Source organism: Lissotriton helveticus, chromosome 8 (assembly GCF_964261635.1).
Source record: "Lissotriton helveticus chromosome 8, aLisHel1.1, whole genome shotgun sequence".
Classification (NCBI taxonomy): domain Eukaryota; kingdom Metazoa; phylum Chordata; class Amphibia; order Caudata; family Salamandridae; genus Lissotriton; species Lissotriton helveticus.
The window spans coordinates 41,597,512-41,622,652 of NC_136069.1; the positions used below are offsets into that span (position 1 = coordinate 41,597,512).

General features: G+C 47.3%; 2 protein-coding genes across 3 annotated transcripts in view; both read right to left on the bottom strand.

The window, feature by feature from the left end:
* Window positions 1–7,860, bottom strand: part of LOC144772308 (uncharacterized) — a 44,273-nt gene extending 36,413 nt beyond the window's left edge. Inside the window, exons 1-2 of the mRNA XM_078656535.1 lie at window positions 7,818–7,860; window positions 3,330–3,383 (exon numbers count right to left, since the gene is read on the bottom strand). The gene's annotated coding sequence lies outside the window, so the exon portion shown is untranslated. The remainder of the gene's footprint in view (window positions 1–3,329; window positions 3,384–7,817) is intronic.
* Window positions 1–25,141, bottom strand: part of LOC144772317 (uncharacterized) — a 290,294-nt gene that overhangs the window by 194,459 nt on the left and 70,694 nt on the right. The gene's annotated exons all lie outside the window — the stretch shown is intronic.

Genomic DNA, 25,141 nt, shown 5'->3' on the forward strand with positions numbered 1-25,141 from the left:
CATGCTGACTCCAGATCATTTACTAGCAGGCAGGCTACAGGGATTGCAGAGGATAACACCACCTTCTTTTGGCTAGCAACCCCTCCCCATTCTTAGAATACCATGGCCATGGGATGGACCTTAGTTTGGTTATCTGCACTGATGACCGTGAATGCCTCACCAGCCAGATACAATCCCGGGAACATCCTTTTTTCAGCCTTCATAGTGACACTTGCACCTGCATCCCTCAGTGCTTCAACTCTGAACCCATTTATATGAGGCTGTTGTCTGTATGTTTCCATGTTAATGGCCCAGACAACCAGGGCGGCTACATCCATCTCTCACCCCCCAGAGACTAAAGATGCTTCAGTGAGTTCTCGGACATGGTCAGGGCTCACCTTGGATACCATCTGGAGATTTACCACTGCAGGTGTTGCAGGTGCACTAATGGGGTTATTTTTGTTGCGACCGCTAGGGTCTCCAGTTTGGAGCCCATTGACCTTACAATTAAAGCTCCAAGCCTTTTTAGGATCCAAGTTCTGGCCCTGGTACCCACCCTTAGATTGTATATTGGCTCGGGGCCAAATCTCCTGAACAGGTTTCTGGGGGCCTTGAGAAGACTCTTCGTTTTTACCTTTAGACTGGTCACCATCTTTCCCTTGGGGGGCTTTGTAACTCCATTTTGTCACCTCCACCATGAATTGTCTTGATTTCCCTTGTCTTGACCCAGAGGTCCGCCTTCTTCCCCATCTCTTGAGTAGAAAGTGGACCTAGGTGTACCGGATATAGATGTAATTTTTCAGGAACACAGTTACTCAGCAGATGCTCTTTCATAATAAGATTATAAAACCCATCATAATATTGCACCGGATTACCTTTCAACCAACCACCTAGTGTGTTAATTGAGAAATCTACACAATCTACCGAGGTCAAACTCTGTGTTTTTCGAGTCTCCCTGGACCTGATGCTGTATTCCTCAGTGGTGAGTCCAAAGCCCTCAATCAAGGTATCCTTCATGAGTTCATATGACTCAGCATCTGCCTCATTCAGTGTCAGAAACCTATCCCTCATATTCCTGAGAACAGCTCCTAGAGAAGAGAGCCTCGATACCTTTGGCTGCGTTGGCTCATTTTACAGGCCTCTCAAAGGCTGTAAACCATTTGGTGATATCATCACCCTCTACATATTTGGGGACAATCCCTTGGGGGATCTTAGGGTCAAAAGCTTCTTCTTTCTCCCTATTTATGATTTTGCTGCCACCAGAGGTGGGTCCTAGGCCCATCTCAGCTCTTTCTTTGTGCATAGCTAGGATGTTGGCTTCTAGAGCTGCCCTCCTGGCTAGTCTCTCTAGGATGAGTTCCTCCTCGGGAAGGTCCTCTCGCTCAAGGGGAAGAGGCTCTAAGCTCTCCTCAGGCAAATGGTTCAAACCTTTACGCACAATGCAATCCTATGGGAGGAAAACGCATAAATGCAATAAAGGTAGGTACAGTTGACTTTAGGGGTTCACCTTCTGGATTCCGAGTAGTAGGGGGCTAGGGTCCAAAGTACTACCATCAGTTCTTTGCGACCTGCCCAGAATCGACCGGGAGCCGGGTGCTTGTGAAGTTGGTAGGTGGGCGTGCTAAAGAGAAGGGGGTGGGGACACCTAAAGACAGGCTGCATAGGGGAACTTGGGAACAAGCCCGAAGGCTCCCAAATAGGGAGTTCGAGAGGTCTTGGAGCAAGGGAGCACAACCGGTTCGTCGGTACCCGGGCTGGGCGGCGCAGGTGCATTGTTGTTAGGTCTGCGGGGCTGGATGCGCAAGGAACAGGGACAAACAGCTGGCAGGGGCAAAAATCAAAACAGCTTCACCACTCATGAAGTGGGTCTTAGGGATAGAGACATCCCTCGACAGCTACTTGGTTGCTGCTGCTGCTGGGTGCAGGGCATCCGGTACCCAGGGCATTTGTACTGCGCAGCTCCGGTTGATCCTGGTGTCTTCACACTCGGTGGGGAGACAAATCTGACCTTCCAGAGCACAAGTGCATCTCCATGAACATCTGCGGTGTCGATGGGGGAGCTGCCAGGCAGTGGACCAGACGCTGCTTGTTGGTGCCTGCAGCTGCAGGGACGTAGCTCCTCTACTGTCAACAGGTTGCAGGCAGGGTTTCGTGCCAGCTCTTCTGCTGTTCTGACCAGGCAGTGACTCTTATTCAGCGTTCTCTTGATCCGTCGAATCAAAGTTTTTGGGTTCAGGGGTGCCACCTAAATACTAAATTTAGGGGCGATAAGGAGAGTGACAGGTAGTAGCCAATGGGTACCTACCTTTAGGGTGTCTACATCCCCTATACGACCACTTCCTGTGGGATGTAGGCATAACCCTTACCCTAAAATGCTAATCCCGCCCACAACAACATGGAGGAATTTGAAAAGTTGGGTCCACATAAGCTAGAACACCTGAGGGGTGGTGCTGGCTTAAAGTGAGCAAACCTCCTTATCTTACTAATTTTCCCACCTGTCTAGTTGCCAAACATGGGAGCAGGTCAGGGGGGATGGCCATCTCCACTATCTGGAGAGGCCCGAGGTTGCATAACAAAGGCGGCAGAGCCTTTGAAGCTTCCCTCCCTGGACGGCACATCCTTCTTGTCCTGGAGGGTCCTAGGTGCCACAGGCTCCGATAACCATACCTTTTGCCCTGGTTGCAACGCCACCATACCAGAGTTTGTAGCGTGAAATATGCAGTCATCAGTCTCTGTGTTCATGAAAATGCCGGTATACTGGTTTCATGTTTTTGCGTATCGAGAGAAAAACAAGCGCAAAACTAGCCTCCAGCGTGTGGGTTGAATGTGTGTTAGGTTTCAACATGTGGTTTTAATTACATCTTGCTAGTAGGGTGGAAAGTGAAATAAAGTGTTGCATTTTTGGTTACAGGTGGAGAAGCGTGGCTCAGTGGTTAGAGGCGGCAGACCCGGAAGCTGAGATCGACCGTGGACCAGGGTTCGATTCCCTGCCTCGGCGGGTCTCGGGCTTAAAATTCCACGGACTCGACAATTCTCGCTCCGGTGCCTCCTCGACTCACGGGGTCACACTCTGCGACTCTGGGCAATAGCTTGCTTAATCTCCACTACGGCCCCTCGCAGCGGGATGCCTGGCTTTCACCTTGTGGACACCCTGCCGGGGTTTCTCACAGGGGAATACCAGGACGGGTTCCCTAAGCAAGCGCTTAGATACCGTGTCGGTGATTTGCGCTATATAAATACATGTACATTTACATTTACATTTACATATCAGAACAATGTATGATTTGGCAGTTTTGGATATTAGTTAAAAATAAGCTATTGCCATACCAGCTGTGGATGGGAGTACTTACCTAAGGTGGAGGAGTACCAACAGCGCCCTCAGGATACTGAGAGTGGACAAAGACCTGCAAAGGAAGAAGAGAGGAAAATGTAGAAATAGAAGAAAGACTGGCAACAGGAAGAGCAATACAGACTTGGAAAGGGAAAACCAACAAAAGACTATAAAAGATTTTTTAATGCGGACAATCTTTTACTCCAAGACGTAGGGAGCAGGAGATCACCAATGAGGAGTTGAATCATCGAGGAGGATACCCTGCAGCATAGGGAACATGATGAGCAGTTACAGCATGGATGACAGCCAGGAGGAATCAAGACCAAGGAGCTGATGTTGGAGGAAGGACTGACACATAGCGAAGAAGCAGAACTCAAAATACAGACAAATGACAGAGATGGAAACCTGAACTCCACCTGGTAGCGCGGTGGCCCCGCAATGGTTCATTGGAGGACCGGGACTAACCAGGTGCGTGACAGGGGTAGTTTGCAAAGGAACAGGTCGGGAGAAGTACAGACATTGAGGCTGGCATGGAGCACTTGGAGGACAACCGGGACAAAAAGATGACAATCATGCATATAATCCTGAAATCAAACTAAGGGCCTTGCTCTTGTGATGGAGGGGCGAGGAAAAGAAAGTGGGACGGAATAAGAAACAAAACACAAGAAAGAATAAAACAGACAGGAGATAGAAATAGAAGTGTACTATAAAAAGCAGAGCAAAGCTGGAAAATATATAGTTGGGAAGAACAGCAAAAGATGAAAAGTTGAGAGGAATCGGCTATCCAATAATTTGAGATTTTTTAATTTTGCCTGTGTTAAAATGCCACTTTACTTTTCCATTTTTTTTGTGGAGTTTTATATAGCGCCAACTAGACCCGAAGATATAAGAGCGCTTTACATGAGCACCAATTATGTTACAGGGGGACACATTAATTTTTGTTAGGCAGGAAGATTAAGTGATTTGCCCAGAATTACAGAATGTTGAGCGTCCCTGCCGAGACTCAAACCAGGTTCCCCAGCTCTGAGGTCGACCACCCTAGCCGTTAGGCCACATTCTCTCCCTTTAATCTGAGGACACTGGAGGTGGAGCCCCAGTCAGTCTCCTGCGCTAAGAAGGAGTCTGCAGGGTTTAAGCCAAATGAAATAATTAGAAACAATCCTTTGAGATCTTTACAGACTTTCTAAAGAATTTGAGCCTGTACGATAAATGGAAAACAAAAAAAACATTTAATTACTCAGAGAGCCTTGTAGTTGGCCTGTGCTACTGAACAACAACAAACATAACAGAGACTGAGAAATTAAAATGCAGAGTCCCACAAGGATCGACGCTCAGCCCACCCTTTTGAACATACACATTACACCACTCGCCAACATCATTGTCATCTCCTATTCCGATCACTACCCGCTCATCCACTCCATGAATGACAAAACAACCACCGGCAGAACCAACTTCTCCAACTGCACGACCATGGTAGCAGACTGGATGCAAACCAACAGCATGCAGCTCCACTCTGACAAGACGGAAGCACTGGTCTTCGGCAACAAGACCTCCCCATGGACTCCACCAGGTGGCTGTCAGAGATAGGACAAACACTCACACCCACAGACCATACAAGTAACTAAGGGATCACCTGAGATGGCAAGCTCAACACAACGGCTCAAGTCAATGCAGTGTGCACCTCCTGCTTCCACATCCTACGCTTAATGCAAAAAACAAATCTTCAAATGGTTGCCTCTAAATACCAGACAGACCATCACACAAGCATTCATCACCAGCAGGCTGGACTACATCAACACTCTCTATGCCAGAATCTCCAAACAACTCCTACAAAGACTCCAGGCCATCCAAAACACTGCTGCAAGACTCATATTTGACCTCCCTCGCCGCACCCACATCACACCACAGAAAACTTCCTTGGTTCCCCATTCACAACCGTAGCCAATTCAAACTTCTCACGCACACAAACAAAGCCCTACACAACACAGGACCAGAATAACTGAACAGCTGCATACACTTTCAGCAACCACCTAGACACCTATGCTCTCCCTCGCTCCACTGCACATATTTGCCGATCCTGCAAAAGTAAAACTGGAGATCGCTCATTCTCCTACATCGCATGCAAAACTTGGAACGACCTGTCTCGACACATCAGAGCCTCCTCTTCACTTCTTGAGTTCTCAAAGAAGCAGAAAACCTGCACACCTCCCCAATCGCCTGCACACCATCTCAGGTGATTAGTGCACTATCCAAATCATTATAACATAACATAACCCACATTCCACACCCTCTTTTGGCCAAATATCCTCTGTTCTGTGAACAGTCAGTGTGTTTTTACAGTAAGTGTGAATGTGTTTAGGAGTGCCTTTGTTTCTCTGTGTCTGTACATCTGGCTTTGTCTGTCTCTGTACCTATCTCAGACCCCTGGGGCTGTTATGAAAAGAGCACTCTAGGCTTTGGACTTGAGGCAAGTATTAGTGTGTGACTTTTTTGATGAAGGGGTGTTTGCGGCCTACATCTATCAGTGTGCATCTGCATCACGTCTCAAGCTGCTCCCTTATGTCACTTTTAGGTTTCACCCAAGATTTCCTTGAGAGGTCTTTGGTTTGTTTCTTTTCTTGCATCTCATGGGTCAGAGCCTGTCAGTTTCACTTTCTTCCTCATGTGTTTCTCCCTTTGATGGACCATGGACAAACAACGGAATAATTGCTCAGGCTCGGATTCAGGTATTTTTAAAAATCCTTGCTCACAACCGTCGTTGCTTCTTTATCGTGGTTGCTGGCCTGTTGTTACTAGCACCAGCAGCCTCCTACTGTTTTGTTTGCCCCCCTGCGGTCTCCAATCGTCATTGCCTGTTACATTTTGGTTGCACCTAGGATTTTATTTAATCTCTGAAGCGTGAACAAACTAGGCATACCTAGAATCTTGGTTGGAGTGAAAAGCAAGTGGTCAGCTATAAGGGTTTTGCGTATTATTTTCTTTCTCTCGGCAGGCAGAAAAACATGTGACCTCCTATACATACAGGAGACAGACACGAGCAAAGGCAGAACAGAACTAGCATTTTCAATGCAATCGGTCTCGCCTTTGGGACGTTATATGTATTTAACTATACAGCACATTAGCCTGTGTGCTGAAACATCTACTGTTCCTTAACATGGAAGGAAAGTAACACCAAACTGCATGACACGCCAGGTATGGGAACACAAGGAGAGAAATATTGCCTTTCAGTGGGAAATGGTATAGTCCACAGCTCTGTTTTTAATATAAAATCAAGGCCTTCGGTGGTCATATCACTGAAAATACAAGATTTGAAAAAATATTATTGTCTATGGGTGCTTGTGGAAGACAATTTCTATGGATTGGAATCTAGAAAATGCCAAAGTGATTCTGGTATGTTATTGGCCTCTGCTGGTCGTTTTCTATCAAGAAAGTTAAATAGAAAGAGTTGCCAAAAAAATAAAGAAAAATAAAAGGTTGCTCAGCAGAAAGCAATTCTGGTATCTTACTGCCCTCTGCTGGTTGTTTTCTATCAAGACAGTTAAATAGTGGCAGTTGAACAGAAAAAAGTCCCTAAGCGGAAGCAGACAAGTTCTAGGGCTGATCACCAGAGCCCACAAAGTGCATACACATATGAGAATATAATAAGTATATACTAAAGTATATACAAGAGGTCTCGAATGCTCGACCTAAAAAGCAACATTACACCCACATGTCACTGTAGCCCTGAATCACACTGCAGGCCAGTGGTAGCGGGAGAAATCTGACAATGGTGGGGGCCAGACAAAACCAAGGTGAAATGCAGTGAGTAAGCAAACAAATCATGCAACCCCCAACCCCTAAAAGAAGGTTTAGCCGGTGGGGGGGGGGGGGGCAGGGGGAGTATTCTGCCACGAAAATTCCATTGTGAGACCATGTATGCAAAAAGGAGTCTATATCCATCCAGGATAAGAATTACGCAAGCACTACACGCACTGCAAAGGTCTGCTTGGTGTGTTCTCAAACTAGGCCTGTCATACAATGGAAACAGTACATTCCAGCTTATGCCATAACAACAGTTTCACAATGAGTTGCACTCATTTCATTATAACATTAAACCAGTTGCAGCTTTCCAGAAGGTGGCGCTGTTTCATTACACTACTCCAGAACACCTGCATTATATCAATCCAGTCACTGACAGTTCTACTGGCATCACTTAATGTCAAAAGTGCTCACTGATGTGTTTTCCTAAGACGCCTGAAGCATTTAGTGGAGGTTTCCGATATCCCTGAATGTTGCGCCACAACAAAGTCATAGCAGGCAGTTTGTCATCTGTTAAACATTGAAGACGGACTGCTGCAAAGGATGCTGCTCACTGCCCGAGTGACACAGGGTCGGTCTGCCTCATGCCAAAGAAACCACTGAATTTAATTGGCATGATGGGGTCACTGCTGCAGCATCTCTCCCTTCACAAACAGATAAGAACTATCTTAAAGAATCCCATACAAGCACAATGTCGTCCCGTAATTACCTGGCTGCCCGAAGATGCTCTGATGGACGGGTGTATAACCTGCAAGAACCAATGGGTAAAAAATCAGACCTCAAAATCAGAAGGGTGGAGTCCCAGCACCCAGATGCAGAAGCTGCCACTCATGTAAAACTGTTTATGAGCACCCATGCCGAGGATAACAAAGCTTGTACCCGCCCCAAGAGTGGATCATCTCATGTCTGGACCCTTCCTGAGCTCACATCCAACAGAGACCAGGCCAAGGCTGGGAGGTCTCCACCTGCAGGCATGAGCGCATCTTGAATTCAGCCCTGCGGATGACCTCACCTGTGCTGCACATGTGTAATGCCCCCCCTGGATCCAGGTTCAAGGGACACAGGAGGGGGGGGTGTCTAATGGCAGCTCAGTGTTTCAGGGAGCCAAAAAACAACTAAAGGTGCCAGGATCCATGAGAGGTTGGATCCAGCACTTGTTGTTTGTGTATTTAAGTCTCCTCCAAGCAGCGGCATTGATCCAGTGCCACACGTCACAGTGTGTCTCCCATAGAGGTCACAGTGTGTCTCCCATAGAGGTCACAGTGTGTCTCCCATAGAGGTCACAGTGTGTCTCCCATAGAGGTCACAGTGTGTCTCCCATAGAGGTCACAGTGTGTCTCCCGTAGAGGTCACAGTGTGTCTCCATAGAGGTCACAGTGTGGCTCCCATAGAGGTCACAGTTACTCATTTTACCTCGCTACTTCTATGGTGTTTTTTAAATCGATATCACTACTGTTTGTGAATTTTTAAAACTTTGGATCCTCTTTGCACTACTAGCCTGATTAATTCTGGGTCAGCATTGCGGGTGAGTTAATTCCTGAAAAACGGATGTGCCTCCCTGCCCCGTTCCACCGCGTGCCGATTGTTGTGGAGGGCAGGCGCCATCTAGGGTGAGGACCCAGATCCCGGTGTGGCTGCTCACTGCGGTCTAGCTGGGGGTGGGGCTAAGCTTTAAATTGCAATGGCCAGCCGGGAGCGCAGTGGGCGCGCCACTGGCGCGCCGAAGGGAAGCCAAAGGGTAGCCCGTCTGCGCCTGTCCGCGGCCAGCCGGAGCTAGGGGCCGAAACCCCTGCCATTTTTGTTTCTTACCCAGGCCCAGCTCTGATTCGTTTGCATAATCGATGGCCCCTTAGCCCTCCTACGTTATCCCGACTGGACTCACTGGGCATTTTCTGCCCGGAACTGATTTCCTGGAATTTGCTTCCCCTTTAGACGTGGCATTGCCGCCCCCCCAACATACCCCTCCAGTCAAAAAAAGCTGCCAACTTTAACCTCATGGTTTCCTATATGAACACTCATTCGCTGGCTAAACACCAGTTAGAGATTTTTCAATTTTTGGACGCGGAGAAACCTGATATTTTGCTAATAATGGAGACCTGGCTGAATGAAGAGTCATCTCCCGACATCTTATCGACTATTCCGCCGGGCTACTACATCCTCCAGGCTAATAGACCCCCCAGTAAGCCGGGTGGAGGGGTCGCAGCCATCATCAAACATCCTATCAGGTTTTCGTCAATAGATATTGCCAGCATCCCTCTGGTTGACTGTCTAGTTTTAAGACTCCAATCCCCTGTGTCCCCCCTCATCTGTGTTCTCGTCTACCGCCCCCCCCCAGCCCATGCCTAGTTTCCCGCTATTGTTTGGTGACATGCAATCCCAGTTGGTGATTAATAACTCCAAATTCCTGAATATAGGGGATTTTAACTATTGGCCACTCGATATTAGGGAGAGTACGTGTTCGTTCGCTTTCACGGAATTGCTGACTGGCATGAACTGCTCCCAACATATCCAGTCAGCCACGCATGATAAAGGCCATATTTTAGATCAGGTTTGGACTGCCAACTTGGACATTTCCCCACCCCTCGTTTGTCCTTGCTCTTGGTCCGATCACTTCACTATTACGTTTTCCCTTCCCATTGTGCCTCATACTAGTAAGACTCTTGAGGGAAATTTGCTGGCTAGGAATTGGAACAGGACGGACCTCACCGAATTTTGTACCTTACTCAGTGCCTCCAACCCTGCCAAATGCAACTCTCTGGACACTCAGGCCAGGAGCCTGAGACACTGGCTTGAAACAGCTAGCGACATTGTCGCACCACTAAAACGTGTTAAACTAAAACGCCCCCATGATGCACAGAGATGGTTCTCAGAGGAACTTAAAGCAAAAAAACTAACACTTAGGCAGGCTGAGCGTCGTTGGAGGCGAGATTACGCCCCCAAGGAAAAATTGGCTTTCACGGCCTTGCTTAAAGATTATAAACACAGTATCCTTCAGGCCAAATCCCTACACTTTTCCAATAAAATCATAGACTCTGCATCTAAGGCGAAAAACATCTTCTATATTGTGGAAGAACTGTCGCACCCAGACAGGGTGACTCTTAAACCCCTCCACTCCCAAGTACTCTGTGATTCTCTTAACTCCTTTTTCACGGACAAAATAGTTAAAATTAAAAATAGTATCACCTGTAGTACACCTTCATCCATGTCTACCTCCGCCACTGTTCCTGTCACCTTGAACCCTCACTTAGTCACACAGATACCCCCGATTTCTGAAGAAGATTTCTTCGCCCTATTAAAAAGGGTGACTTCAGGGTCCCCCACAGACTGTTGCCCCCCTCACATTCTGCGTGAGGCTTTCACTGCCTGTCCACAGCCCCCTCTGACACTTCTCAATAATTCTCTTCGGCTCGGTCTGGTCCCTACCTCTTTTAAGATTGCTGAGGTAGTACCTATCTTGAAGAAGCCTAACGCCGATCCGGCCTTGATGAGTAACTTCCACCCCATTTCCTTGCTCCCTTACCTGAGCAAAGTATTGGAAGCCCACGTTACCAGCTTTCTGAGTTCCTTTATTGAACGTACTCAGTTTCTGGACCCTCAGCAGGCTGGCTTTAGACCCGCCCATTCGACTGAGTCAGTCATACTCTCAGTGATGGAGAAATTGCGGAGAGGGGCTGACCTTAAGACCAGTCAGGCCTTAGTGCTCCTGGATTTGTCGGCCGCTTTTGACACGGTCGACCATAATATTTTGGTCGGCCGTGTCAGAGATGCCGGCATCCAGGGGCCGGCCCTTGAGTGGGATCGCTCTTTTTTAAGTAATCGTTACCAGGCACAATTTCCCATTTTTCCGCTGATAAAGTGAAACTGACTTGTGGCGTCCCCCAGGGCTCCTCCCTTTCCCCCCTCCTTTTTAATTTGTACCTCACCCCCCTGATCCGTTCCCTACGAGGAAGTAATGTAACCGCATTTAATTATGGGGATAACATTCAGCTGATCTTTGATATCGACTCCTCGGATCAATCCATCCACAATTTTCAGTCGACCCTGTGCCTCATCAGCGACTGGATGGGGAAAAATCATCTAAAACTTAACCCCGACAAGACCGAGTTGGTCTTGATCGGGGGCATCTCCAATCCTTGAAGCTCCAATTTTTGGCCGCCATGTCTTGGTCCACCTCCCTGTCCTGTTGACTTTGCTAAAAGCCTTGGTGTCATCATCAGTAAGGACCTCTCGATGAAGCCCCACATTAATGCGGTGGTTTCCTCTAGTTTCTTCCACCTCTGCAAAATTCGTAAGATCTCCCGCTTCCTCACCACAGAGGCCCTTACCTTAGCCCTTCTGGCCCTCGTAATCTCCAGGATCGATTACGCCAACTCCCTTTATGTCGGCATCCCTTCATATCAGCTGAACCGGCTACAGCTTGTCCAGAATCAGGCTGCAAGATTGATCTTCCACCAACCCAGACACCATCATGTTCGCCCTTTGCTCAAAACCCTTCATTGGCTCCCAGTAGCCAAACGTTGTTAATTCAAATTAGGCTGCATCACCTTCAAGGCCTTGGCCGGCCTTGGTCCAGTCTTTATTTCTTCTCTCCTCCACCGTTATTGCCCATCTCGTAATCTGCGTTCCTCCCATCTCGCCCTGCTTATGACCCCTACATTTAAGAGCAAAAAACATGGGGGCCTCAGATTCTCGTTTCTTGCCCCTACCCGTTGGAACTCTTTCCCTCTCCAGCTGAGGTTTACCACTTCCTATGCTCACTTTAGGTCCTGTTTGAAAACCCTCCTGTTCCACTCAGCCTATGACTAACATCTTCTCACCTTTTACCACTGAACGTCTCCCTTTTCCCCTCTGCTCTCAGTGCCATGAAGCCGCCTGGTGTAAGTGCGCTCTATAAGAAATTTGAACATAACATAACATAGCATGCAAGTCACACATGTTGCAATTGACAAACAATAGTGCACTGCATAATGATACAATCCTGTGCTAGGCAAAAGAGAAATAATACAATGCGTAACAATACACCCTGGTACCTTGCAATGGGAGAAATAATGCAATGCATACCGCTACAATCATGTACTTTGCAATGAAGGAATAATGTAATGTGCGTCAATGTAATGTAATGTAATGTAAAGATTTATTTGTACCGCGCAACTATCGCTCCAAAGAGCATCTTGGCGCCCACTTGTGTAGCTGATAAGATAGGAACCTTACACTAGGGATCTGGCGATAGTGACTGGAAGAGTGAAGATCCAGGTTTTTAGTTGCTTCCTGAATTCAGTTTCTTTGTCCAGCGCTCTTATGCGGGGAGGAAGGGTGTTCCATGCTTTTGCACCTAATATCGCAAAGGATTTGCCTCCACGAGTCTTAAGCCTGAATGGTTGAACTGCCAGAAGATTGTCATTGGACGAGCGGAGAATTCGAGTTGGGTGATATCTGGTGAATTTTTTCCGCAGATACAGTGGTCCACGTTGATGAAATGCTCTGAAGGTGATGAGCAATATTTTGAATAGAGTTCTTTTAATGATAGGTAGCCAGTGTAGAGTTTTAAGGGCTTCTGTCGCTGATGATCTTCTGGGCCACTTTAATATGAGTTTAGCCGCCGAATTCTGGACCATTTGGAGCCTGTGGGTGACCTCCTTGTTGGTGCCTGCATATAGTCCGTTACAGTAATCTAGATGAGATGTAACCAGTGCGACCACCACTGTTTTCCTGGCTTCCAAGGGAAGGAGATCGAAGAACTTTCTCAGACTCTTTATAACACCAAAGCATGTACCTGCCACTTTCAGTGCCTGCTGTTTAAAGGACAGATTACTATCAAAAGTCACTCCCAGGTTGCGGGCCGTGTTGGCAGTATTAGGTGGAATTTCTGCTTTCTCCGGCCACCACAGTCTGGGTATGAATTCGTTGTTTGAGCCCATCGGTATTATCTCCGTCTTCCCGGTGTTACATTTCAAATGATTAGTTCGCATCCAATCAAAGGTCGCCGTAAGGCAGCCTTTGAGATTCTCTTCCCAGTCTTGGTTGTCTTTGTCCATGGTCAGGATCAATTGCGTGTCGTCGGCATAGGCTATGGCTTCTATGCCAAACGAAGCAATCAGGCTAATTAGGGGTGCGGTGTAGACATTAAACAATGTCGGGCTAAGACTAGAGCCCTGGGGTACTCCTGTCGTGAGTCTTCTCTCCCTAGATTGAAATTCTCCTAACGTCACTACTTGTCTCCTTCCACTCAGGAAGTTCTTGAGCCATTCAAGCGCCACGCCAGTGATGCCAAAGGATTTCAGACGGTCTATCAGAATGATATGTGAGACCGTATCGAAGGCCGCCGATAGGTCTAGTAAAATCAGGACGGCCTTCTTCCCTTGGTCTAGGGCTGTGCGGATGGTATCTGCAGTATACAAAAGGGCAGACTCCGTTGAATGCTGTGCTCTAAAACCTGCCTGGTTGGGATGCCATGCTTCACTCTCTTCTAAGAATCTGGTCAGTTGTTGATACAATACAATACAATCATGTACTTTGCAATGAAGGAATAATGCACTGCATACCGCTACAATCATGTACTTTGCAATGAAGGAATAATGTAATGTGCGCCACTACAATCATGTACTTTGCAATGAAGGAATAATGCAATACGCACCGCTACAATCATGTACTTCCTTATGCAGAAATAATGTCAGGCACCATAAGACAGTCCAGCAGTTCATTAGCAGCAATATTGGCAATGTGTATTACGACAATCAGCCTCTTCGATAACAGATGCTCTCAGTATGTATCTACAATGACCTCAAGTACAGCTTCTCGCTCGGGCCCCAGTACGGCCACTCCTCTGGGCCAGTACGGGCCCCAATCTGAGCCGAAGCAAAGGCTCATGCCGTCAAAAGGAAGGACAGGCAGAGAGAGTGTCCCTCCGAGCCCGCACCCCGCCCAGGTAGTGATCCACGTTACCTGGGGGCGTGACCCCTCTCGTCTCTCCTCCATCAGCGAATTGGGCCTTCCGTGTAAAACTTTCTCAATGGACCACAGCGGCTCGGCCTGGCAGCTCAGCCTCTCCGGGGCTGCCGGTCTGGGCCACGACTGTTAGGAAGGTCTCAGGCCTCCACAGGGCACACATACCCCGTGCCCCTGAGATTACTTTACTCTGGGTGCACGTTCACCACAGCCCTCCGGGTCTCCTCTGGCACGAAGCCACACACACAGCGCTGATGAGACTTCACGTCGACTCCAAGTGCATGTTCACAGGCACTCCTTCCTGAGGTCTCAGTTGGCAGCAACACACGCACACCGTGCTGCAGAGACTCACTTTCTTCTGTTGCACACAATGATCAGCCGATCACCTCCACAGTCCCAGGTTGCACCAAAGCACTCACCCTGCTAACTGAGACTTACTCCAACTCTGGTGCCCCGATATCCAGGCGCTCTTCACCAACGCCTTCAGCCGCACCACAACACCCTCATCGTGTCCGAGCCTCACTTCTCCTCCCGATATCCAGGCGCTCTTCACCAATGCCTCCTGTGCACCCCAACACACACCCTGCGCATCCGAGACTCACTCTGCTTCTGATGCACACGTTGACCAGGCGCGCCTCACAAATACTTCCTGTGCACCAAAACATGCACCCTGCGCGTCCAAGACTCACTTCACCTCCGATACACCCGCTGATTAGACGCTCCTCACCAGTGCCTGCAGTGCACCACGACAGGCACCCTGCACGTCCGAGTCTCACTTCACCTCCGATGCACACGCCTACCAGGCACTCTTCACCAATGCCTGCGGTGTACCACGACACGCACCCAGCGCCTCCGAGACTCGTTTCACCTTCGATGCACGCGTTGACCCGGTGCTCTTCATCAACGACTCCTGTGCACCATGATACGCACCCAGCACTTCCGAGTCTGACTTCTCCTCCATGTGTCCAAGATCACAGGGCACACCTTCCGAGGGCCTCAAGCTGCCACAACACGCACCCACCGCGTCGCTTATAACTTCTCCGGAAACATTTATGTTCCTGTGTTTCCAAACAGGGAGCCATCTCACATCGGGCCCTTGGGGTAACAAGACACAGCACAAAGCACAGTCTTCTTCAAGCAGGGGTACCCAGTGCACGAAGCACAGTCCCAACAGCCTCTTCCTTAGTTAGAAGAGCAAACTACAGACCAGCCCCAGATCACAAAGCAAGGGAAGGTCTTCCTCAGCAGTCTCTTCAGTTGTTCCTTCTTTAGCAGAGGTTCCTTTTGACCACAAAATGGGAACACTTGTACTTTGACACTAATCAGCAGTGGCAAAGTACCCAAACCAACTAAAAGCAAAGGAGGTAGAGGCAAAAAGTCGGGGGTAATCACTCCAAGATATGCCAGGTCTAACAATACTCAATTAATTATTGCTATGGACCAATATGGCTCTGCCCCTGTTGAGACCTTCCATCTATTTATTTCTGCAGTTTCCATCCTGTTTGTGATGCTTCAAAGTTAATATCTGACCAGAATGAGGTGCTTTGCAATCACCACAATCAACCAATGGCGGTAAAGAGAATTGTTTTAGGATCCCTCAGCAAGGGTCACAGCCCACAGATAATCGGGTCGGGTCAGCCATATCCGATCGCCCAAACTGCCCCTGTGCACAAGCCTATTCCAATATAGGGTCGGGAACCTCAAGTCTTCATTTTGGGATGTGAGGGTTAGCGTTTCCCATTTTATTCGGGTCGTTAGTCTGCCATGATTAGTTCAGTTAGTAGTGACTGGAATGTATATAAAAAGAGCCTGGATGGGCATACAGGAATATTACTGAAAAGGTAAAGACATTTAAGCATGGTGTTCATCTTTAATAAGGTGATCTCCTAATCAGAGTGGAAATCTATTCCATTAATCTACTTGTTCAATTAGGCGAGGAAGGGATTTACCATAGTTCCATTTCATTACCACTTCAATTGCTGAGTGGACAAGAATGCCCAGTTATTTCAATGAATCCGGGGTCCAATTAAGCAGGTATTCTTGGTGGCCTGACATCTGTTAAGGAAGCACAGTGGTTTGCTCCAGTTAATGATCATCCCAGATATAGTAGCAAATTGTGTAATTGCTCTGATAATAGGTTCAATTCTAGGTCAAGGACGAAGAGGGCAAGATCGTCTGCGTACACCGATATGACACCACAACGCACCCAGAAGCGGAGACCTCCTTGTGCACGGTGTCGACGGAGCATGCAGGCAACGGGTTCCATAGCAACTGTGAAAAGTGGCTAGGACAAAGTGCACCCTTGACGTGTTCCCCGTTGAATGTTTTGCTGGGAATGGCATGTAATTAACAAGCAGAACTACCATGAAGTGGATTTATAGTAGTCCAGCACTTCACAACCTGTCAACTCCTGAGGACCCTGATTGAGTTATAACTGGAAGCGGGGACCCCCTAGCAATTTGTGTGATTTAAATTTCAAACATTTAAACAATAATACACAAAAAATGCACAAACAAGTACAAACTAAACAAATACTCGATTAACTAAAGGATGAATAATATTATATTGAAAAAATATGCAAAAATGTCAACATTTTAATGGGAAGACTCCACGCAACCAGAGAAGCAGGCAGCCCTCTGCGACCCAATAGTGAAGCACTTTTCCACGTCGCAAGGGCATGACGAAAGCGCCCCTGGTTTTTTAAAGTGAAGAAAAGCGCATCACGAGGCTCGACCGTTTGGAGCTACTGCAGCCAGTGTTTAAGCACCCCAGTAACAGGATAACGGACCTGCAACTTGATAAAGATACGCATTTTAAAAGGACATATGAAGCCAGCGTTTCTCCTCCTATACTTTATGTCATCAGGAAAATACTGAAATTTGACAGCACTCAAAAGTGGATTTAGAGGAATGCCAACCTCATGTGTAAACTATAGAAACGCCAAATGCAACTAGACGTTCTCTGCCAAAATTCGCCAATAAGATGAAGCGGTAACAGGAGTGAAACGTAACAGCACCTTTGGCTCTAGAGGAAGAATAACTCTATCACAGACATTACCTTCCATACCCAATTCGATGAGACAGGACAGTTTACGGAAAGTTACCACAGTGCTGGGGAGATTGTACTGACCCCAAGCACTACGACAGATACCATTTGTAGTCTTGATAACGGTGGATAGAATTTTAGGAAGTCACCGAAACGTGTCGACGCATTCTTCAGTATAATTCACGACTCGGATATATCTGTTGATACACTGTACCGTAGTGTGCATAACATTGGTGTCAGAAATTGAGTTGGAATATACACTTAGTATTGTACAAGTTTAATGTCTTACTTTGTCCACGGATGAAAGTCACTCACATTCCGCCCCATATGCCGAGCGCTTAGCAGATAGTCATGGGACGCCTTCTTTCCAACAGCCGCCAAGATGCTCCGCCCCGGTGCCTGATCGAAGGGGCTCTCAAAGCTTCTGGAGCAAACATCGGGCCAAGCCAGTCGGACATCGCAACCAAGTTGGACTCGATGCTGGTGGAATATTTGGGTTGGACGCAAAATAATGCACTTGGAGTGGGAGGCCGAGGCACGCCTGGTTCCAGCTTGGCATCTACTGACGGCAGCACTGGAGGACCCGGAGTTCCGGAGCGCTCTGGAGTCTGCTTTGATTGGATACTTTGATCTTAAAGCAGACTCTGTGGACTCGGTATTGACGGAATGGGAGTTATTTAAAGTGGTGACAAGGAGGCATTGCCTTGCGCACATGTGGAGTATCCATAAACAACTTGACGCATCCTTATCCGCCATTGATCGCCAATTACTCCGGTTGGAAGCGCAAGCTATCGATCAGCCTGATAGGCAAAAGCAACTTGATGACGCCCATGCTGAGCGGGAAGCGCTATTATTCAATTTTATTTATTATGTTTTGGCTCTCATAAGAGGGCCACATAAGAATGTACAAACTTTAACACAATACAAATACAATAAAGAAAAACAAAAAAGAAGACAAAAAAAGCAAAAAGCAAAAAGCAAAAAAGGAATAAGAGAAACACCCATATATCATATAAGCGACCTAGGATAAGTACAATCCTGACATGTGAAACATATTACAAACAAACAGAACATCAAAACATCTCCCGGAGCATATTAGTAAATAGCTAAAAAACCTTTAAAAAAGTAAAAAATATGAAAGCAGAACATTTCATTGGGGGGGGAATAAAGTGCAGAAAGGAAGCCCTTCAAAGTGACAATGCCAAGCCGAAGACAGATAACTTTTAACCATCTAAAACGCAGTTTACGAAGCGCAGGGCATATCAATAACACATGCATACAGTCCTGGATGTTTACTTTACACAAATTGCACAAGGGAGAGGAGCCGTACCATCTAGATAACAATTGATTAAGAGGTATTAAATCGTAGCGTAGAAGAAACCAGAATCTACGTATACCATGCGGTAGGGCCCAAAAAACATAGGGTTGTAGATGTTTCATCTGATAAGAATCAAGGAGAAGATCTACATTCCTTTTTCCACAAATTAATTTTTTATCAGATTGGAAACATAGGTCCCATGAGGCTGCTTTCAGAACCAATTTTAACTGTAAAGAAGAATACAGAAAAAGAGCAGTTTCATCCAAATTTAGTAACATTACAGCTTTTCTAAAGTTACAAACAAGTTGGGAAAACTCATTGAAATTACCCAGCAATTCATTTCTGAGGAGGGCTCTCATTGTCCCCACTTCTGCACTCGCAAGGCAAGCCACCCATCTTACAAGGGCACATAATCCCTGGACCCAACTACTTCTAAGGCCAAAGTCGAGCCTACAGGCTGCCAAAGAGCACGCAGTATTAAGGGAAGTAAGAGATCTTAAGAGCTTCCCCTCAATCTTATGGCAAAAGTCCCATTTCTTCACCTCGATGAGTTCGATACCATACAATATTGTAGCGGGGATTTTAGATCTATATACTTCCAATAGACTCGAGAAGTGCCGTTTCCCCGTTGCATGGTATAAGGAATTTAAACCTTTGCCATGGGCAATAGCTTTGCGTGGACAATGCTCTATATGGAGCTTCTCACTCAGATTTGCCATAAAGATTTTCCCTAAAAAAATACAGGACTTTACCACCTCTAGTTTTTGATCCCCAATGAACCAACCATAATCTACAGATCGGCACCTCTTCTTGCCAGCTATACACATGACTTTACTTTTAGTAATATTAATCTTCATGCCATGAGTTACCGCAAAGGAGTGCAAAGCATGAAGCCGATTTGCTAGTCCCTTAGGGGTTAAATCGAGGATGAGGACATCATCGGCATACATCAGGCAGGAAATCGGAACCCCCCCCACCACCGGGGCAATGCCCTCTCTGGCAGCCAGGGCGGCGGGAAGGTCTGCCGTATATAGGGAGAACAAAAGGGGAGCCAGTAAACAGCCTTGTTTAAGGCCATTCAGAGTTGGAATTATATCAGATAGCCCCCTTTCGCCCCCTAGCAGAACCCTACACCAGGTTTTTGTATGCAAAGCCCTCACCAGCTCCAGCAGATAAAGTGGGAGCCCGAGCGCTGCCAATTTTCTCCACAGCGTTCCACGATCCACTTTGTCGAACGCTGTGGAGAAATCAATAAAGGCCGCATACACCACCCCTCCTCGCACCCGGACATACTTATCTGTAACCACATGCAGAGCGGTGAGATTATCTAACGTACCGTGGTTCCTACGGAAACCAGTCTGTTCTAATGGCAAGATATTATTCTCCTCGACCCAAACGGAAAGGGACCTTAAAAGACATTTTGCAAAGACCTTTCCGGTCGAGTCGAGGAGAGCAATCAGACGGTAGTTACTAGGACTATCCCTAGTTCCCTTCTTAAAAATAGGGATCAAGATACTTCCCCTCCAAGAGACAGGTACCGTTTTAGAGAAATAACAGGCTCTATACAGGGGATACAAGATTTTACTCCATCTTGCAGGATCAGATTTCAAAACCGTCATGGGGAGTTCGTCAGGGCCCATCGCCCCTGAAACTCGCATGTTTTTTATTGCCATCTCAATTTCTTTTTCCGTGGGATAATTAATGGGGCCCACAGAATTGGCGCCAATGTCAGTATCATTACTGATAGCAGCACCGATGGCAATATCATCATTTAAACTCCCATTCCCTGCATACAAATCTCGGATATAGGTAATCCATACCTCTTCCGCTATAGGGATAGGAGAGGGGCTTACTCTAGAACCACACCCCCTACCAATTATTGCCCAAAATTCTCTGCTCCTGCCGTGGACAGCAGCTTCCCTCAAGCTGATCCAAACATTATCCTCCCGTTCCTTTTTTATTTTTAGCTGGAGTCTACTTCTCCTTCTTTTTAGCTTAGAAATTTCTTTTCCCCGTTCCATGGCTCTATCTAGATATTGTTCGCGGACAAATTTGTTTATTTCCCTGTTCAGGCTACGCAAGATACTGGGGACCACCGCCCCATTTTTGGGTCGAGGAATTCTTTTTGCATAAGAAGTAATCTTGCGCACAAATTCTTCAAAGTAAACCATTTCATTCCCACGCCACTCATGTAAAACTAATAGGGTATTGGATAGAAAATCCTGAACCCCGTTGATGGCAGAAGGATTCCAGAAGCACCTTCCAGAAGAAGCATGAAAGGCAGCGTCGCTGCCGTGCATAGACCAAGGTGCGATTGTCAACAGATTTAAAGAAATGGTTACAAACACTATACTGTGGTCACTCAGAGGAGTAGCTATGACCTTAAGGTCCTGAATAAAAGGAAACAGACCATATTCCGCGATTACATAATCTAAGATTGAGAACCCGAAGGGGGACTTGTGAGTAAATTTTGCAGGGACATCAGGCGGAAATCTCCCATTTAATATAAGTCCGTCGATGGCCACTAATTCTTTTAGCAAAATCTTCCCTCGTTTATTTGTCATAGATTTGTCAGGGAAGAGCGATTGAGGAATACAATATGCCTCTTCCTTAGGTTTATTCCTAAAAAGTTCCAAACTGACATTGGAGATTTTACAATTCAAGTCTCCCACAAGCATAATTTCCGGGGGAGATGAGACATTTTTAATTAATTCAATATATTGAAATACCTGCTTTAATATCACATTAAAACACTCCTCTGGAGGAATATAAACATTCAAAATTACAGTAGGGGCCTTTATACCGTTATTAAACAAATTATCAATAGTTATTGCATGGAAAAGTTTGCTGGGATCGATATAATGGGAACATTTCCATTGGAATTTATTTGATAGTAGACAAGCAATACCCCCCCTGGCATGACCCTTCTTAGAAGGGACAGCAGGCACTTCCAGGGCATAGTAATCATTAGGAACCTTCAACGCATTGGTACACCACGTTTCCTGTAAACAGATCACATCTGCTCCCAGAGAAAATAGAAAATCAAATTTCTCTGGGCTACTGTGAATCCCTGCCACGCTCCAGGAAATAATATTAAATGTGGTGTTAAAGGTGCTGAAACAATCTGGGATTATCTTTTGTTTTTGTCGATAAGGCACTCTGCAGCCAGTTCCACCGATTATTATCCTCTGAAAAAGAAGAATTCTGCGTTAGCGGAAGTGGCTTCACTTGGGAGACCGAGCGTTTTCCCTTAGATACCCAGATCCTCAGGTCTCTTAGAGGAGAGGCTACCCCGTTGTGCTCCTCCCCTCTAGATGCCTCCCCAGCGGACAGGTTTATATTACCATTGTTGGCAATCGGAAGAATATCAATACCTGTGCGTTGAAAATTCTCAGCTTGCTGCACTATCAAATTTACAATAATAGGTGAATAAAATTTAACCCTTATACTCGTTACCTTGGTTTCACCAAACAGGGAAACTAACTCAATGTCCCTAGTTTGAATATGACGGAGACTTTCTATCTCACTAAAGCGTTTAAGGAGCCAAGCTTTATTTAAAGGCAAGTCCACATCAAATAAGGGTAAAAAGTCTAACACAAGAGTATCCACTGGAGATTTTAAAGCTGTTAGAGAACGATCCAGATACTGGCGATCTCCCCTCTCTGGGGCAACAAAGAAAGGAGAGGCCAAAGGATTAAGGGACCCTGACTGATATTGAATTGACCCTCCAGTCCCTATCGGTAGAAGGAGACTTGGGAGAGGACCCCCCTTTTGTGGGATAACTTCCAAGGATGATGACGGACACGGTTCACCTTCCACCTTAAAGAAAGTAGAGATGGGGGGGTTCACTTCAATATCAATATCCGCCTTTACGGATAAAGAAGCAGGATCCAAAACTATCACTTCCTTCTCCAGTGTGGTCAGAGAATTTTGAAAAATTATCCGACGCTGCCTTTTCTTCTTGTATTTTCGGATTGGTTTCTTTTTATTCCCCTTATTGTTCCTTAGTTTACAATTTTTTTCCTTTACCTCCTGTTTATCATCAGTAGGTTCTTTGTTATTATCAGACGTGAAGATGGGAAAAAGGTCCTGAGCCGCTTTAGGACCAACTATAGATTTATCTTCCTCCCCAATCACAAGAACTGAGTTATTAATACAGTTAGGCACTGCAGATTGGGGGACCACTACAGTGTTTGATCTCAGGGCCGATGTCCCAGCCTTCTTGTCGGATTCCACTAAAGCCACATTTATTTCCCTCAATGACTGGCTATGTATAATCATAGGAGAGGGAACACTTCTCACATCAGGTGGCTTTTGTAACAAGGACTTTAAAATTTGGGTGACAGATTCCAAAATACAGTCCGAATTACCAACAAATTTCCCTAAGAGAGACAAAATAGAGGCTAGTAATTGTTCCAGAGCAATCATAGATTCAGAAATTGGTTTTTCACATGCTTCCACTGGCCGGCAAATACCAGATAGATCAAGACCCGGGGGCCCAGAAGCGCCTAACAAATCAGACATTTCCTGACCATTCAGCGAGGGGGTACTACTATACAACAACAGTCCAGATGGAGTAGCCCCCCCCGAAGATTTGATAGGGGCCAGGGACTCTGCTTTAGCTGTATTTACATACCGGCCACAAAGATCAAAGTCGATGGATAGTGATGATGAATCACCACCCAACCGATCCTTCGGCGGGGTATGCGACACAGATGGTTGAATCGTGGGTTCTCTCTCAGGTACTGAAAAGACAAGCTCACTCTCATCCTTCCCTTCTGAAAGAACACAGGGGGAAAACCCCACTAGCGCAGACTGTTGTTGTACAGGCAGCGCAGGATGTAATTGCGGGGAAATAGTAGCTTGACTATGGACCCCTGAGGCCGTGGCACAGGAGCCTTTTTTTGTAGGTAAATGGGCGTTCTTAGGGGAGGGCAAATCCCATAACTCAAATAATTGGCACTGGCCCCTCAACGGGGGGTTATTTACCGATTTATTTCTTATACGGGTAATGACTTTGGTGACATCAGGTATAACACCCACTTCCCTACCAGAACGCAATTTCTAAGACATTTTCTAGGCAAATGAAACCACAGAATTATAATCAGAAAATAAAATATCCTCCAGGTTACTAAAAAACAAACAATAATAGTATGGTCCACCAAAGATAAAATATAGTCCGGGTGATGCAAAGATGCCTGCCCGACAATAGGGACCGAGGAAGTTGCAAGGCAGACTCAATGGATAATTACTTCCTCCGACAATCAGACATATGTCCCACAAGCTAAAGGAAGCAAAATTTATATCACAATGTCGATGAAAGTAACCGGGCCCAGCCCAGCCTACCTCGGCCACTGAGGGCCACAGAGGGTCCGCCCTTAGTCCGGGCTTTGTCCCGGGCTGATGTTCCGCACACGCGTCCCGCTAACGCGTAGTCCGCCCAGATTTAAATGCAGTGCCAGGTAGAGGAGGCGGGGACACGGGAAGAGGCAACAGGTGTGCTTGGTGGGACTCGCACAGCCTGATGGGCCTCGCAGTCCCGTCCTCCGGCGCTTGCAAAGCTCCCACGCAGATTTTGGTCTCAAAACGGGGCTGGAACCAAGCTATGCACTTCAGAGTGCACCAAGTCCTCGAGGCAGACAAAAACTCCTTCAGCGAGAGGCACCCGCGGAGCGGGGGCCGCGAGGAGTTTAAAGGCAAGCAAAGGGCGGGGACACGGGAAGAGGCAACAGGTGTGCTTGGTGGGACTCGCACAGCCTGATGGGCCTCGCAGTCCCGTCCTCCGGCGCTTGCAAAGCTCCCACGCAGATTTTGGTCTCAAAACGGGGCTGGAACCAAGCTATGCACTTCAGAGTGCACCAAGTCCTCGAGGCAGACAAAAACTCCTTCAGCGAGCGGCCCCCGCGGAGCGGGGGCCGCGAGGAGTTTAAAGGCAAGCAAAGGGCGGGGACACGGGAAGAGGCAACAGGTGTGCTTGGTGGGACTCGCACAGCCTGATGGGCCTCGCAGTCCCGTCCTCCGGCGCTTGCAAAGCTCCCACGCAGATTTTGGTCTCAAAACGGGGCTGGAACCAAGCTATGCACTTCAGAGTGCACCAAGTCCTCGAGGCAGACAAAAACTCCTTCAGCGAGCGGCACCCGCGGAGCGGGGGCCGCGAGGAGTTTAAAGGCAAGCAAAGGGCGGGGACACGGGAAGAGGCAACAGGTGTGCTTGGTGGGACTCGCACAGCCTGATGGGCCTCGCAGTCCCGTCCTCCGGCGCTTGCAAAGCTCCCACGCAGATTTTGGTCTCAAAACGGGGCTGGAACCAAGCTATGCACTTCAGAGTGCACCAAGTCCTCGAGGCAGACAAAAACTCCTTCAGCGAGCGGCTCCCGCGGAGCGGGGGCCGCGAGGAGTTTAAAGGCAAGCAAAGGGCGGGGACACGGGAAGAGGCAACAGGTGTGCTTGGTGGGACTCGCACAGCCTGATGGGCCTCGCAGTCCCGTCCTCCGGCGCTTGCAAAGCTCCCACGCAGATTTTGGTCTCAAAACGGGGCTGGAACCAAGCTATGCACTTCAGAGTGCACCAAGTCCTCGAGGCAGACAAAAACTCCTTCAGCGAGCGGCTCCCGCGGAGCGGGGGCCGCGAGGAGTTTAAAGGCAAGCAAAGGGCGGGGACACGGGAAGAGGCAACAGGTGTGCTTGGTGGGACTCGCACAGCCTGATGGGCCTCGCAGTCCCGTCC